At 49.6% G+C, this 17,701-nt stretch overlaps 4 non-coding genes across 4 annotated transcripts; all 4 read left to right on the forward strand.

Moving 5' to 3' along the window:
- The first annotated feature begins 1,888 nt into the window (after window positions 1–1,888).
- On the forward strand, window positions 1,889–2,052 carry LOC144498160 (U1 spliceosomal RNA). The gene has a single exon (XR_013498693.1). It is a non-coding gene; the product is annotated as a U1 spliceosomal RNA (small nuclear RNA).
- Window positions 2,053–5,126: 3,074 nt separating this feature from the next.
- Window positions 5,127–5,290, forward strand: LOC144497989 (U1 spliceosomal RNA). Its single transcript, XR_013498585.1, has one exon. It is a non-coding gene; the product is annotated as a U1 spliceosomal RNA (small nuclear RNA).
- Window positions 5,291–12,626: 7,336 nt separating this feature from the next.
- Window positions 12,627–12,790, forward strand: LOC144498154 (U1 spliceosomal RNA). The gene has a single exon (XR_013498687.1). It is a non-coding gene; the product is annotated as a U1 spliceosomal RNA (small nuclear RNA).
- Window positions 12,791–15,860: 3,070 nt separating this feature from the next.
- Window positions 15,861–16,024, forward strand: LOC144498157 (U1 spliceosomal RNA). Its single transcript, XR_013498690.1, has one exon. It is a non-coding gene; the product is annotated as a U1 spliceosomal RNA (small nuclear RNA).
- Window positions 16,025–17,701: the final 1,677 nt, after the last annotated feature.

The raw sequence follows: 17,701 nt of genomic DNA on the forward strand, positions 1-17,701 counted from the left end.
TTTGTACAGGTCCCACTTTTCCCAAAAGCGGTCCCAGTGATCCAGGGGGGAATCTAAAACCCTCCCTCCAGCACCAAGTCTTAAGCAGCGCATTTATCCGTGCTATTCTCCTATTTCTGTACTCAGTGCTTGTGGCATTGGGAGTAATCCAGAGATTACAATCCGAGAGGTCCTGCTCCTTAGTCATAGAAATCATAGAAACCCTACAGTGCAGAAGGAGGCCATTCGGCCCATCGAGTCTGCACCGACCACAATCCCACCCAGGCCCTACCCCCACAAATTTACCCGCTAATCCCTCTAACCTACGCATCTCAGGACTCTAAGGGGCAATTTTTAACCTGGCCAATCAACCTAACCTGCACATCTTTGGACTGTGGGAGGAAACCGGAGCACCCGGAGGAAACCCACGCAGACACGAGGAGAACGTGCAAACTCCACACAGACAGTGACCCAAGCCGGGAATCAAACCCGGGTCCCTGGAGCTGTGAAGCAGCAGTGCTATCCACTGTGCTACCGTGCCGCCCAATAGTCGATTGCCTAACTCCCTGAATCCTTGGTGCAAGACCTCATCCCTCTTTCTACCTGTGTCATTGGGACCAATATGTACCATGACCTCTGCCTTATCACCCTGCCCCTTCAGGATGCCCTGCAGCCATTCAGAGGCATCGCAGGTCCTGGCACCAGGGAGGCAACACACCATCCTGGAGTCTCTTTCACGACCACAGAAGCGCCTATCTGTGTCTCTGACTATGGAGTCACCTGTGACTAATGCTCTTCTGTGCTTTGACCCTCCCTGCTGAACAACAGGGCCAGCCGTGGTGACACTGCACTGGCCACTGCTGTTTACCCCCGATACCCCAACAGTATCCAAAGCGGTATACCTGTTAGAGTGGGGGACAGCCACGGGGGATTCCTGCAATGACTTCCTGCTCTTTCTGGCGGTCATCCATCTATCCGCCTGCACCTTGAGTGTGACCATGCCTCTGTAACTCCTGTCTATGCAGGCGGCTTTCCACCACCTGCATGCTCCCGACTGCATCCAACTGTTGCTCCAACCGAACCACGCGGTCTGTGAGGAGCTGCCATTGGATGCACTTCCTACAGATGTAGCCATCCGCAATGCTGGGAGCGTCAGGGACCTCCCACATCTCACAGTTAAAGCACTGCACCCCACTGACTGACAGTTCTAGTGTTAATTCATGAATCACTTCAAAATAAAGTTATTACATTTAGCACTAATTAAGCCCTTCTTTCCTTCTCCTCGTCCAACCAATTCCAGCCCTTACTGATTTAAACTACAAGATGTCGTTTCAGACTATATACAGTGGTAAAAATTGGAAAGACTTACCGACCTGACCCTCTACTTACCAGTCAGCACTCTCCCTTGCAGCCTCTGCTGCCTGTTTCACCTCACTCCCTGTATGCACCCAACTGCAAAAGCACTCTCACTGAGCCACGCAGCACTCACAGTGCTCAATAATAATATTGACAATAATAAATCAAATCAAACTAAAGACCTCCTGATGAATCTCTGCCTTTCATCAACACCCCCGAGTTTGTGAAAATTGAAATCTTTCCTCCCTGAACAAAGTCAGATAGAAAAAGGCTTTTCTTTCCGGAATGTGGTCCCTGTGTTTGAAGGACAAGCTTCGGAAGGTGGTTCATTTCCTTTTAAGGACAATATGCTAATAGATCTGGTGGCACTATTTCAACGTTTCTGTGACTAGTGGGGAGCATTGAAGCATTCGTGAGAATGATATGGAAGGATTGAAGGACCTTGATGCAGGACATTGGAAGCAAAGGGACAATCTGGTGTTTGAAACTCAGTAAGTATGAGTGTGAGATGTAATGTTTGATGGCGGGTGGAAGCGTTTGGGACTTTTCAGGCATACTTACCTGACAGGGGTGAAACCATGATCATGAAGGTGGTTCGCCTAGGACGAGGCTAGCCCATTGCACTGCGGGTGTGCTGACGCCTGCGATGTCCCCAAATGCGGGATACTCGACTGCAAAATTTGTGGTAGTGGGGGACTGCGTTCGCGCTCTCCCCTCATTTCATCATCAAAGATAGAAGCTGGCTTTTCTCTTGTTGCTCAACGGGGCGCTGCTTCGTTCAGTCGCTGCAGCGTCTCTTTCCTTCCTTCCTTCGCAACATCCTTCAAACCTGCAGTCGTTTGCTTTCATGTTAATATTCAACGACTTCAAAAATCTGCCTTCTGCACTCTGGCATTTTTCATTCAATTTCATTTATTCTTGTCACCTTCACATGTGGCTCAGTGGCACAGTGGTTTGCACTGCTGTGACCCACAGCACCAGAGTCCCGGGTTTGAAACCCGACTTGGGTCACTATCTGTGTGGAGTTTGCACATTCTCCCCGTGTCTGTCTGTGTGGGTTTCCTCCAGGGGCTCCAGTTTCCTCCCACATACCAAAGATGTGCAGGTTCGGTCGATCGGCCATGCTAAATTGCCCCTTTGTGACAGGGGGACTAGCGAGGGTAAATGCACGGGGATAGGGGCTGGGTGGGATTGTGGTCCGTGCAGACTCGATGGGCCAAATGACCTCCTTCTGCATTGCAGGATTCTATGATTCTGTGATTAGTATACAATCAAAAGTATTGTTTCTTTCACAAACAGACAAACAAATACCACACATAGGGAAGGAAAGAAGAGAGTGCAGTGTTACAGTCATAGCTAGGGTGTAGGGAAAGATCAACTTGATGAATATTTCACATCTATCTTCACCCATGAGAATGAGGAGGGAGTTATGGAACTTGGGGAGAGAGACTGTGAGGTCAAGAGCAAATTCTCATCGGGAGTGACAAGGTATTGGAGGTATTGGCGGGCTTAAAAGCGGACAAATCTCAAGGTCCGGATGAATTGTGCCCCAGATTGTTGTGGGAGGTGAGGGAGGAAACTGCAGAGGCTCTGACCCACATTTTTAATTCCTCCCTGGCCACTGGGGAGGTGCCAGAGGACTGGAGAACAGCTACTGTGGTCCCACTATTTAAGAAAGATTGGAGAGGCGTGCTAGGAAACTACAGACCACTGAGTCTCACGTCTGTGGTAGCCAAACTATTGGAAAAGATTCTGAACGAGCGAATCTATCTCCATTTGGAGAGGCAATTAACTGTGTCCCTATTCTGCTAACAGTTGAACTAGTTTAAACTCTTCCCAACAGCACTCGCACATCAATAGCAAGGATGTTAGTTCCACTCTGGTTCAGATGTAGACCGTCCTGTTTGTACAGGTCCCACTTTTCCCAAAAGCGGTCCCAGTGATCCAGGGGGGAATCTAAAACCCTCCCTCCAGCACCAAGTCTTAAGCAGCGCATTTCTCTGTGCTATTCTCCTATTTCTGTACTCAGTGCTTGTGGCATTGGGAGTAATCCAGAGCTTACAATCCGAGAGGTCCTGCTCCTTAGTCATAGAAATCATAGAAACCCTACAGTGCAGAAGGAGGCCATTCGGCCCATCGAGTCTGCACCGACCACAATCCCACCCAGGCCCTACCCCCACAAATTTACCCGCTAATCCCTCTAACCTACGCATCTCAGGACTCTAAGGGGCAATTTTTAACCTGGCCAATCAACCTAACCTGCACATCTTTGGACTGTGGGAGGAAACCGGAGCACCCGGAGGAAACCCACGCAGACACGAGGAGAACGTGCAAACTCCACACAGACAGTGACCCAAGCCGGGAATCAAACCCGGGTCCCTGGAGCTGTGAAGCAGCAGTGCTATCCACTGTGCTACCGTGCCGCCCAATAGTCGATTGTCTAACTCCCTGAATCCTTGGTGCAAGACCTCATCCCTCTTTCTACCTGTGTCATTGGGACCAATATGTACCATGACCTCTGCCTTATCACCCTGCCCCTTCAGGATGCCCTGCAGCCATTCAGAGGCATCGCAGGTCCTGGCACCAGGGAGGCAACACACCATCCTGGAGTCTCTTTCACGACCACAGAAGCGCCTATCTGTGTCTCTGACTATGGAGTCACCTGCGACTAATGCTCTTCTGTGCTTTGACCCTCCCTGCTGAACAACAGGGCCAGCCGTGGTGACACTGCACTGGCCACTGCTGTTTACCCCCGATACCCCAACAGTATCCAAAGCGGTATACCTGTTAGAGTGGGGGGCAGCCACGGGGGATTCCTGCAATGACTTCCTGCTCTTTCTGGCGGTCATCCGTCTATCCGCCTGCACCTTGAGTGTGACCATGCCTCTGTAACTCCTGTCTATGCAGGCGGCTTTCCACCACCTGCATGCTCCCGACTGCATCCAACTGTTGCTCCAACCGAACCACGCGGTCTGTGAGGAGCTGCCATTGGATGCACTTCCTACAGATGTAGCCATCCGCAATGCTGGGAGCGTCAGGGACCTCCCACATCTCACAGTTAAAGCACTGCACCCCACTGACTGACAGTTCTAGTGTTAATTCATGAATCACTTCAAAATAAAGTTATTACATTTAGCACTAATTAAGCCCTTCTTTCCTTCTCCTCGTCCAACCAATTCCAGCCCTTACTGATTTAAACTACAAGATGTCGTTTCAGACTATATACAGTGGTAAAAATTGGAAAGACTTACCGACCTGACCCTCTACTTACCAGTCAGCACTCTCCCTTGCAGCCTCTGCTGCCTGTTTCACCTCACTCCCTGTATGCACCCAACTGCAAAAGCACTCTCACTGAGCCACGCAGCACTCACAGTGCTCAATAATAATATTGACAATAATAAATCAAATCAAACTAAAGACCTCCTGATGAATCTCTGCCTTTCATCAACACCCCCGAGTTTGTGAAAATTGAAATCTTTCCTCCCTGAACAAAGTCAGATAGAAAAAGGCTTTTCTTTCCAGAATGTGGTCCCTGTGTTTGAAGGACAAGCTTCGGAAGGTGGTTCATTTCCTTTTAAGGACAATATGCTAATAGATCTGGTGGCACTATTTCAACGTTTCTGTGACGAGTGGGGAGCATTGAAGCATTCGTGAGAATGATATGGAAGGATTGAAGGACCTTGATGCAGGACATTGGAAGCAAAGGGACAATCTGGTGTTTGAAACTCAGTAAGTATGAGTGTGAGATGTAATGTTTGATGGCGGGTGGAAGCGTTTGGGACTTTTCAGGCATACTTACTTGGCAGGAGTGAAACCATGATCATGAAGGTGGTTCGCCCAGGACGAGGCTAGCCCATTGCACTGCGGGTGTGCTGACGCCTGCGATATACCCAAATGCGGGATACTCGACTGCAAAATTTGTGGTAGTGGGGGACTGCGTTCGCGCTCTCCCCTCATTTCATCATCAAAGATAGAAGCTGGCTTTTCTCTTGTTGCTCAACGGGGCGCTGCTTCGTTCAGTCGCTGCAGCGTCTCTTTCCTTCCTTCGCAAGATCCTTCAAACCTGCAGTCGTTTGCTTTCATGTTAATATTCAACGACTTCAAAAATCTGCCTTCTGCACTCTGGCATTTTTCATTCAATTTCATTTATTCTTGTCACCTTCACATGTGGCTCAGTGGCACAGTGGTTTGCACTGCTGTGACCCACAGCACCAGAGTCCCGGGTTTGAAACCCGACTTGGGTCACTATCTGTGTGGAGTTTGCACATTCTCCCCGTGTCTGTCTGTGTGGGTTTCCTCCAGGGGCTCCAGTTTCCTCCCACATACCAAAGATGTGCAGGTTCGGTGGATCGGCCATGCTAAATTGCCCCTTTGTGACAGGGGGACTAGCGAGGGTAAATGCACGGGGATAGGGGCTGGGTGGGATTGTGGTCCGTGCAGACTCGATGGGCCAAATGACCTCCTTCTGCATTGCAGGATTCTATGATTCTGTGATTAGTATACAATCAAAAGTATTGTTTCTTTCACAAACAGACAAACAAATACCACACATAGGGAAGGAAAGAAGAGAGTGCAGTGTTACAGTCATAGCTAGGGTGTAGGGAAAGATCAACTTGATGAATATTTCACATCTATCTTCACCCATGAGAATGAGGGGGGAGTTATGGAACTTGGGGAGAGAGACTGTGAGGTCAAGAGCAAATTCTCATCGGGAGTGACAAGGTATTGGAGGTATTGGCGGGCTTAAAAGCGGACAAATCTCAAGGTCCGGATGAATTGTGCCCCAGATTGTTGTGGGAGGTGAGGGAGGAAACTGCAGAGGCTCTGACCCACATTTTTAATTCCTCCCTGGCCACTGGGGAGGTGCCAGAGGACTGGAGAACAGCTACTGTGGTCCCACTATTTAAGAAAGAGTGGAGAGACGTGCTAGGAAACTACAGACCACTGAGTCTCACGTCTGTGGTAGCCAAACTATTGGAAAAGATTCTGAACGAGCGAATCTATCTCCATTTGGAGAGGCATTTAACTGTGTCCCTATTCTGCTAACAGCTGAACTAGTTTAAACTCTTCCCAACAGCACTCGCACATCAACAGCAAGGATGTTAGTTCCACTCTGGTTCAGATGTAGACCGTCCTGTTTGTACAGGTCCCACTTTTCCCAAAAGCGGTCCCAGTGATCCAGGGGGGAATCTAAAACCCTCCCTCCAGCACCAAGTCTTAAGCAGCGCATTTATCTGTGCTATTCTCCTATTTCTGTACTCAGTGCTTGTGGCATTGGGAGTAATCCAGAGATTACAATCCGAGAGGTCCTGCTCCTTAGTCATAGAAATCATAGAAACCCTACAGTGCAGAAGGAGGCCATTCGGCCCATCGAGTCTGCACCGACCACAATCCCACCCAGGCCCTACCCCCACAAATTTACCCGCTAATCCCTCTAACCTACGCATCTCAGGACTCTAAGGGGCAATTTTTAACCTGGCCAATCAACCTAACCTGCACATCTTTGGACTGTGGGAGGAAACCGGAGCACCCGGAGGAAACCCACGCAGACACGAGGAGAACGTGCAAACTCCACACAGACAGTGACCCAAGCCGGGAATCAAACCCGGGTCCCTGGAGCTGTGAAGCAGCAGTGCTATCCACTGTGCTACCGTGCCGCCCAATAGTCGATTGCCTAACTCCCTGAATCCTTGGTGCAAGACCTCATCCCTCTTTCTACCTGTGTCATTGGGACCAATATGTACCATGACCTCTGCCTTATCACCCTGCCCCTTCAGGATGCCCTGCAGCCATTCAGAGGCATCGCAGGTCCTGGCACCAGGGAGGCAACACACCATCCTGGAGTCTCTTTCACGACCACAGAAGCGCCTATCTGTGTCTCTGACTATGGAGTCACCTGTGACTAATGCTCTTCTGTGCTTTGACCCTCCCTGCTGAACAACAGGGCCAGCCGTGGTGACACTGCACTGGCCACTGCTGTTTACCCCCGATACCCCAACAGTATCCCACCTGTTAGAGTGGGGGACAGCCACGGGGGATTCCTGCAATGACTTCCTGCTCTTTCTGGCGGTCATCCATCTATCCGCCTGCACCTCATTGCGTCTTGGAAGTGCAGCAGAGAGGGAGAGATTCGCGAGAGGAGTGCTGCGGGTAAGCGCTGTTATTTTTAACTTACTTTTTCGCGGGTTTTTTCTTTAAAAATATCTAAACCCGGAAGTGGTCGCGCAGGGAGGTCTGGGAGAGAGAGATTTTTTTTTCCCCAATAAATTGGAACAGAGAGGAATCCCGATACTCTACACTTGTAGAGTATCCCACCCTCCCTCCTCCTCTAACCTAAAAAAAAAGACCCAGTGAGAGCAGGGCTTTGGAGAAAACAGGAGGAGGAAAGGTAAGTTTAAAATTTTCATTCACTTTTTTTTCCCTGTGTGTTTAAAGGGGCAATTATGAGTGTGAGGCCAGTATGTTGTTCCCAATGTAGGATGTGGGAGGTCCTGGAGGCTCCTAGCCTCCCGGACGACCATATCTGTGCTGGGTGTGTTGAGCTGCGGTTCCTAAGGGACCATGTTAGGGAACTGGAATTGCAGCTCGAGGACCTTCGCCGGGTTAGGGATAGTGAGGAGGTCATTGACAGGAGCTATCGGCAGGTGGTCACACCGGGACCACGGGAGGAAGGTAACTGGGTAACAGTGAGGAAGGAGAAAACTCAGTTGATGGTGAGCACCCCGGTGGATGTGCCCCTTAATAATAAGTACTCCTGTCTGAGTACTACTGGGGTGGACAGCCCACCTGGGGGAAGCAGCGGTGGCAGTGTCTCTGGAGCTGAGCCTGGCCCAGTAGTGCAAAAGGGTAAGGAAAGGAGGGTAGTGCTAATTGGGGACTCTACGGTGAGTGGGTCAGATAGGCGTTTTTGCGGACAAAGACGGGACTCTCGGATGGTGGTTTGCCTCCCTGGTGCAGGGGTCCGGGATGTCTCTGGTCGAGTCCCAGAAATCCTGAAGGGGGAGGGAGAGGAGCCGAAGGTCGTGATGCATATAGGTACTGCTGACATAGGTAGGAAGAGGGAAGGGGTCATGAAAAGAGAATATAGGGAGTTAGGTAGACAGCTGAGAAAGAGGAATGCAAAGGTAGTAATCTCGGGATTGCTGCCTGTGCCGCGGGAGAGTGAGAACAGGAATCGGTGGAGAATGAATGCGTGGCTGAGGGACTGGAGCAAGGGACAAGGATTTGGGTACTTGGATCATTGGGACGTCTTTTGGGGCAGGTGTGACCTGTTTAAAAAAGACGGGTGGCACTTGAATCCCAGGGGGACCAATATCCTGGCGGGAAGGTTGGCTAAGGCTACTGGAGAGACTTTAAACTAGAAAGGTTGGGGGGAGGGAATCGAAATGAGGGGACTGAGAGCGAGGAGGTTAGCTCGCAAATAGATAAGGAATGTAAACAGGGTAAGAGGGAGGTTAGACGAGTGATGGAGAAGGGAAGTGCTCAGGCTGAAGGTCTGAGATGTGTCTATTTTAATGCCAGGAGTGTAGTGAATAAAGTGGATGAGCTTAGAGCGTGGATTGCTGCTTCGAATTGTGATGTGGTGGCCATTACGGAGACTTGGATGTCTCAGGGACAGGACTGGGTGCTTCAGGTGCCGGGTTTTAGATGTTTCAGGAAGGACAGGGAGGGAGGCAAGAGAGGGGGGGTGTGGCACTGTTGATCAGGGATAGTGTCACGGCTGTAGAGAAGGTGGACGCCGTGGAGGGATTGACAACGGAGTCTCTGTGGGTGGAGGTTAGGAACAGGAAGGGGTCGGTAACGTTGCTGGGTGTTTTCTATAGGCCGCCCAATAGTAACAGAGATGTTGAGGAGCAGATGGGGAAACAGATCCTGGAGAGATGGAGGAATAACAGAGTTGTCGTGATGGGAGATTTTAATTTCCCAAACATAGATTGGAATATCCCAAGGGCTAGGGGTTTGGATGGAGAGGAGTTTGTTAGGTGTGTCCAGGAGAGTTTCCTGACACAGTATGTGGATAAGCCTACTAGAGGAGAGGCTGTACTTGATCTGGTGCTGGCTAATGAACCTGGACAGGTGGAGGATCTCTCGGTGGGTGAGCATCTTGGGGATAGCGATCATAATTCTATCTCCTTCATGATAGCATTGGAAAGAGATAGGATCAGGCAGGCTAGGAAAGTGTTTCTCTGGAGTAAAGGGAAATACAGTGTCATCAGGGAGGAAATTAGACGGGTAAATTGGAAGGAGGCATTCTTGGGGAAAAGTACCAAAGGAAAGTGGAGGATTTTCAAGGAATGTTTGTCTGGAGCTCTGCATGACAACGTTCCGATGAGACAGGGGGGTGTTGGTAGGGTACGGGAACCGTGGTGCACGAAGGTTGTGATGAACCTGGTGAATAAGAAAAGAGAGGCGTACAGAAGGTTCAGAGAGCTAGGAGGTGTTAAGGATTTAGAGGAGTATACGGGATGTAGGAAGGAGCTTAAGAAGGAAATTAGGAGAGCGAGAAGGGGTCATGAGAAGGCCTTGGCGGGTAAGATTAAGGAGAACCCCAAGGCTTTCTACAAATATGTCAAGAGTAAAAGGATGAGATGTGAAGGCATAGGACCCTTAAAAGGTGAAGGGGGAAAAGTTTGTGCGGAACCGTTAGAAATGGCGGAGCTGCTTAATGAATACTTTACCTCGGTATTCACGGTGGAAAGGGATCTGGGTGGTTGTACTGCTGGTTTGCGGTGGACAGAAAGGATCGAGCATGTGGACATAAAGAAAGAGGATGTGTTGGAACTATTGAATGGCATCAAGGTTGGTAAGTCGCCGGGACCGGATGGGATGTACCCCAGGTTACTGTGGGAGGCGAGGGAGGAGATTGCGGAGCCTTTGGCGATGATCTTTGCATCGTCGATGGAGACGGGAGAGGTTCCGGAGGATTGGAGGATTGCAGATGTGGTCCCTATATTCAAGAAAGGGAACAGGGACAGCCCGGGAAATTACCGACCGGTGAGTCTAACCTCAGTGGTTGGTAAGTTGATGGAGAGGATCCTGAGAGACAGGATTTATGATCATCTAGAGAAGTTTAGTATGATCAAAAGTAGTCAGCACGGCTTTGTCAAGGGCAGGTCGTGCCTTACGAGCCTGGTTGAGTTCTTTGAAAATGTGACCAAACACATTGACGAAGGAAGAGCGGTGGATGTGGTCTATATGGACTTCAGCAAGGCGTTCGATAAGGTCCCCCATGCAAGACTTCTTGAGAAAGTGAGAGGGCATGGGATCCAAGGGGCTGTTGCCTTGTGGATCCAGAACTGGCTTGCCTGCAGAAGGCAGAGAGTGGCTGTGGAGGGGTCTTTCTCTGCATGGCGGTCAGTGACCAGTGGAGTGCCCCAGGGATCTGTTCTGGGACCCTTGCTGTTTGTCATTTTCATAAATGACCTGGATGAGGAAGTGGAGGGATGGGTTGGTAAGTTTGCTGACGACACCAAGGTAGGTGGTGTTGTGGATAGTTTGGAGGGATGTCAGAAGTTGCAGCGAGACATAGATAGAATGCAAGACTGGGCGGAGAAGTGGCAGATGGACTTCAACCCGGATAAGTGTGTGGTGATCCATTTTGGCAGATCCAATGGGATGAAGCAGCAATATAATATGAAGGGTACCATTCTTAGCAGTGTAGAGGATCAGAAGGACCTTGGGGTCCGGGTCCATAGGACTCTTAAATCGGCCTCGCAGGTGGAGGATGCGGTCAAGAAGGCGTACGGCGTACTGGCCTTCATTAATCGAGGGATTGAGTTGAGGAGTCGGGAGATAATGCTGCAGCTTTATAGGACCCTGGTTAGACCCCACTTGGAGTACTGCGCGCAGTTCTGGTCACCTCATTACAGGAAAGATGTTGAAGCCATTGAAAGGGTGCAGAGGAGATTTACAAGGATGTTGCCTGGATTGGGGGGCATGCCTTATGAGGATAGGTTGAGGGAGCTTGGTCTCTTCTCCCTGGAGAGACGAAGGATGAGAGGTGACCTGATAGAGGTTTACAAGATGTTGAGAGGTCTGGATAGGGTAGACTCTCAGAGGCTATTTCCAAGGGCTGAAATGGTTGCTACGAGAGGACACAGGTTTAAGGTGCTGGGGGGTAGGTACAGAGGAGATGTCAGGGGTACGTTTTTCACTCAGAGGGTGGTGGGTGAGTGGAATCGGCTGACGTCGGTGGTGGTGGAGGCAAACTCGTTGGGGTCTTTTAAGAGACTTCTGGATGAGTACATGGGATTTAATGGGATTGAGGGCTATAGATAGGCCTAGAGGTGGGGATGTGATCGGCGCAACCTGTGGGCCGAAGGGCCTGTTTGTGCTGTGGCTTTCTATGTTCTATGTTCTATGTTCACCTTGAGTGTGACCATGCCTCTGTAACTCCTGTCTATGCAGGCGGCTTTCCACCACCTGCATGCTCCCGACTGCATCCAACTGTTGCTCCAACCGAACCACGCGGTCTGTGAGGAGCTGCCATTGGATGCACTTCCTACAGATGTAGCCATCCGCAATGCTGGGAGCGTCAGGGACCTCCCACATCTCACAGTTAAAGCACTGCACCCCACTGACTGACAGTTCTAGTGTTAATTCATGAATCACTTCAAAATAAAGTTATTACATTTAGCACTAATTAAGCCCTTCTTTCCTTCTCCTCGTCCAACCAATTCCAGCCCTTACTGATTTAAACTACAAGATGTCGTTTCAGACTATATACAGTGGTAAAAATTGGAAAGACTTACCGACCTGACCCTCTACTTACCAGTCAGCACTCTCCCTTGCAGCCTCTGCTGCCTGTTTCACCTCACTCCCTGTATGCACCCAACTGCAAAAGCACTCTCACTGAGCCACGCAGCACTCACAGTGCTCAATAATAATATTGACAATAATAAATCAAATCAAACTAAAGACCTCCTGATGAATCTCTGCCTTTCATCAACACCCCCGAGTTTGTGAAAATTGAAATCTTTCCTCCCTGAACAAAGTCAGATAGAAAAAGGCTTTTCTTTCCAGAATGTGGTCCCTGTGTTTGAAGGACAAGCTTCGGAAGGTGGTTCATTTCCTTTTAAGGACAATATGCTAATAGATCTGGTGGCACTATTTCAACGTTTCTGTGACGAGTGGGGAGCATTGAAGCATTCGTGAGAATGATATGGAAGGATTGAAGGACCTTGATGCAGGACATTGGAAGCAAAGGGACAATCTGGTGTTTGAAACTCAGTAAGTATGAGTGTGAGATGTAATGTTTGATGGCGGGTGGAAGCGTTTGGGACTTTTCAGGCATACTTACCTGGCAGGAGTGAAACCATGATCATGAAGGTGGTTCGCCCAGGACGAGGCTAGCCCATTGCACTGCGGGTGTGCTGACGCCTGCGATATACCCAAATGCGGGATACTCGACTGCAAAATTTGTGGTAGTGGGGGACTGCGTTCGCGCTCTCCCCTCATTTCATCATCAAAGATAGAAGCTGGCTTTTCTCTTGTTGCTCAACGGGGCGCTGCTTCGTTCAGTCGCTGCAGCGTCTCTTTCCTTCCTTCGCAAGATCCTTCAAACCTGCAGTCGTTTGCTTTCATGTTAATATTCAACGACTTCAAAAATCTGCCTTCTGCACTCTGGCATTTTTCATTCAATTTCATTTATTCTTGTCACCTTCACATGTGGCTCAGTGGCACAGTGGTTTGCACTGCTGTGACCCACAGCACCAGAGTCCCGGGTTTGAAACCCGACTTGGGTCACTATCTGTGTGGAGTTTGCACATTCTCCCCGTGTCTGTCTGTGTGGGTTTCCTCCAGGGGCTCCAGTTTCCTCCCACATACCAAAGATGTGCAGGTTCGGTGGATCGGCCATGCTAAATTGCCCCTTTGTGACAGGGGGACTAGCGAGGGTAAATGCACGGGGATAGGGGCTGGGTGGGATTGTGGTCCGTGCAGACTCGATGGGCCAAATGACCTCCTTCTGCATTGCAGGATTCTATGATTCTGTGATTAGTATACAATCAAAAGTATTGTTTCTTTCACAAACAGACAAACAAATACCACACATAGGGAAGGAAAGAAGAGAGTGCAGTGTTACAGTCATAGCTAGGGTGTAGGGAAAGATCAACTTGATGAATATTTCACATCTATCTTCACCCATGAGAATGAGGAGGAAGTTATGGAACTTGGGGAGAGAGACTGTGAGGTCAAGAGCAAATTCTCATCGGGAGTGACAAGGTATTGGAGGTATTGGCGGGCTTAAAAGCGGACAAATCTCAAGGTCCGGATGAATTGTGCCCCAGATTGTTGTGGGAGGTGAGGGAGGAAACTGCAGAGGCTCTGACCCACATTTTTAATTCCTCCCTGGCCACTGGGGAGGTGCCAGAGGACTGGAGAACAGCTACTGTGGTCCCACTATTTAAGAAAGATTGGAGAGGCGTGCTAGGAAACTACAGACCACTGAGTCTCACGTCTGTGGTAGCCAAACTATTGGAAAAGATTCTGAACGAGCGAATCTATCTCCATTTGGAGAGGCAATTAACTGTGTCCCTATTCTGCTAACAGTTGAACTAGTTTAAACTCTTCCCAACAGCACTCGCACATCAATAGCAAGGATGTTAGTTCCACTCTGGTTCAGATGTAGACCGTCCTGTTTGTACAGGTCCCACTTTTCCCAAAAGCGGTCCCAGTGATCCAGGGGGGAATCTAAAACCCTCCCTCCAGCACCAAGTCTTAAGCAGCGCATTTCTCTGTGCTATTCTCCTATTTCTGTACTCAGTGCTTGTGGCATTGGGAGTAATCCAGAGCTTACAATCCGAGAGGTCCTGCTCCTTAGTCATAGAAATCATAGAAACCCTACAGTGCAGAAGGAGGCCATTCGGCCCATCGAGTCTGCACCGACCACAATCCCACCCAGGCCCTACCCCCACAAATTTACCCGCTAATCCCTCTAACCTACGCATCTCAGGACTCTAAGGGGCAATTTTTAACCTGGCCAATCAACCTAACCTGCACATCTTTGGACTGTGGGAGGAAACCGGAGCACCCGGAGGAAACCCACGCAGACACGAGGAGAACGTGCAAACTCCACACAGACAGTGACCCAAGCCGGGAATCAAACCCGGGTCCCTGGAGCTGTGAAGCAGCAGTGCTATCCACTGTGCTACCGTGCCGCCCAATAGTCGATTGCCTAACTCCCTGAATCCTTGGTGCAAGACCTCATCCCTCTTTCTACCTGTGTCATTGGGACCAATATGTACCATGACCTCTGCCTTATCACCCTGCCCCTTCAGGATGCCCTGCAGCCATTCAGAGGCATCGCAGGTCCTGGCACCAGGGAGGCAACACACCATCCTGGAGTCTCTTTCACGACCACAGAAGCGCCTATCTGTGTCTCTGACTATGGAGTCACCTGCGACTAATGCTCTTCTGTGCTTTGACCCTCCCTGCTGAACAACAGGGCCAGCCGTGGTGACACTGCACTGGCCACTGCTGTTTACCCCCGATACCCCAACAGTATCCAAAGCGGTATACCTGTTAGAGTGGGGGACAGCCACGGGGGATTCCTGCAATGACTTCCTGCTCTTTCTGGCGGTCATCCATCTATCCGCCTGCACCTTGAGTGTGACCATGCCTCTGTAACTCCTGTCTATGCAGGCGGCTTTCCACCACCTGCATGCTCCCGACTGCATCCAACTGTTGCTCCAACCGAACCACGCGGTCTGTGAGGAGCTGCCATTGGATGCACTTCCTACAGATGTAGCCATCCGCAATGCTGGGAGCGTCAGGGACCTCCCACATCTCACAGTTAAAGCACTGCACCCCACTGACTGACAGTTCTAGTGTTAATTCATGAATCACTTCAAAATAAAGTTATTACATTTAGCACTAATTAAGCCCTTCTTTCCTTCTCCTCGTCCAACCAATTCCAGCCCTTACTGATTTAAACTACAAGATGTCGTTTCAGACTATATACAGTGGTAAAAATTGGAAAGACTTACCGACCTGACCCTCTACTTACCAGTCAGCACTCTCCCTTGCAGCCTCTGCTGCCTGTTTCACCTCACTCCCTGTATGCACCCAACTGCAAAAGCACTCTCACTGAGCCACGCAGCACTCACAGTGCTCAATAATAATATTGACAATAATAAATCAAATCAAACTAAAGACCTCCTGATGAATCTCTGCCTTTCATCAACACCCCCGAGTTTGTGAAAATTGAAATCTTTCCTCCCTGAACAAAGTCAGATAGAAAAAGGCTTTTCTTTCCGGAATGTGGTCCCTGTGTTTGAAGGACAAGCTTCGGAAGGTGGTTCATTTCCTTTTAAGGACAATATGCTAATAGATCTGGTGGCACTATTTCAACGTTTCTGTGACTAGTGGGGAGCATTGAAGCATTCGTGAGAATGATATGGAAGGATTGAAGGACCTTGATGCAGGACATTGGAAGCAAAGGGACAATCTGGTGTTTGAAACTCAGTAAGTATGAGTGTGAGATGTAATGTTTGATGGCGGGTGGAAGCGTTTGGGACTTTTCTGGCATACTTACCTGGCAGGAGTGAAACCATGATCATGAAGGTGGTTCGCCCAGGACGAGGCTAGCCCATTGCACTGCGGGTGTGCTGACGCCTGCGATGTCCCCAAATGCGGGATACTCGACTGCAAAATTTGTGGTAGTGGGGGACTGCGTTCGCGCTCTCCCCTCATTTCATCATCAAAGATAGAAGCTGGCTTTTCTCTTGTTGCTCAACGGGGCGCTGCTTCGTTCAGTAGCTGCAGCGTCTCTTTCCTTCCTTCGCAACATCCTTCAAACCTGCAGTCGTTTGCTTTCATGTTAATATACAACGACTTCAAAAATCTGCCTTCTGCACTCTGGCATTTTTCATTCAATTTGATTTATTCTTGTCACCTTCACATGTGGCTCAGTGGCACAGTGGTTTGCACTGCTGTGACCCACAGCACCAGAGTCCCGGGTTTGAAACCCGACTTGGGTCACTATCTGTGTGGAGTTTGCACATTCTCCCCGTGTCTGTCTGTGTGGGTTTCCTCCAGGGGCTCCAGTTTCCTCCCACATACCAAAGATGTGCAGGTTCGGTGGATCGGCCATGCTAAATTGCCCCTTTGTGACAGGGGGACTAGCGAGGGTAAATGCACGGGGATAGGGGCTGGGTGGGATTGTGGTCCGTGCAGACTCGATGGGCCAAATGACCTCCTTCTGCATTGCAGGATTCCATGATTCTGTGATTAGTATACAATCAAAAGTATTGTTTCTTTCACAAACAGACAAACAAATACCACACATAGGGAAGGAAAGAAGAGAGTGCAGTGTTACAGTCATAGCTAGGGTGTAGGGAAAGATCAACTTGATGAATATTTCACATCTATCTTCACCCATGAGAATGAGGAGGGAGTTATGGAACTTGGGGAGAGAGACTGTGAGGTCAAGAGCAAATTCTCATCGGGAGTGACAAGGTATTGGAGGTATTGGCGGGCTTAAAAGCGGACAAATCTCAAGGTCCGGATGAATTGTGCCCCAGATTGTTGTGGGAGGTGAGGGAGGAAACTGCAGAGGCTCTGACCCACATTTTTAATTCCTCCCTGGCCACTGGGGAGGTGCCAGAGGACTGGAGAACAGCTACTGTGGTCCCACTATTTAAGAAAGATTGGAGAGGCGTGCTAGGAAACTACAGACCACTGAGTCTCACGTCTGTGGTAGCCAAACTATTGGAAAACATTCTGAACGAGCGAATCTATCTCCATTTGGAGAGGCAATTAACTGTGTCCCTATTCTGCTAACAGCTGAACTAGTTTAAACTCTTCCCAACAGCACTCGCACATCAATAGCAAGGATGTTAGTTCCACTCTGGTTCAGATGTAGACCGTCCTGTTTGTACAGGTCCCACTTTTCCCAAAAGCGGTCCCAGTGATCCAGGGGGGAATCTAAAACCCTCCCTCCAGCACCAAGTCTTAAGCAGCGCATTTCTCTGTGCTATTCTCCTATTTCTGTACTCAGTGCTTGTGGCATTGGGAGTAATCCAGAGCTTACAATCCGAGAGGTCCTGCTCCTTAGTCATAGAAATCATAGAAACCCTACAGTGCAGAAGGAGGCCATTCGGCCCATCGAGTCTGCACCGACCACAATCCCACCCAGGCCCTACCCCCACAAATTTACCCGCTAATCCCTCTAACCTACGCATCTCAGGACTCTAAGGGGCAATTTTTAACCTGGCCAATCAACCTAACCTGCACATCTTTGGACTGTGGGAGGAAACCGGAGCACCCGGAGGAAACCCACGCAGACACGAGGAGAACGTGCAAACTCCACACAGACAGTGACCCAAGCCGGGAATCAAACCCGGGTCCCTGGAGCTGTGAAGCAGCA

This window comes from Mustelus asterias, chromosome 8 (assembly GCF_964213995.1).
Source record: "Mustelus asterias chromosome 8, sMusAst1.hap1.1, whole genome shotgun sequence".
Classification (NCBI taxonomy): Eukaryota; Metazoa; Chordata; class Chondrichthyes; order Carcharhiniformes; family Triakidae; genus Mustelus; species Mustelus asterias.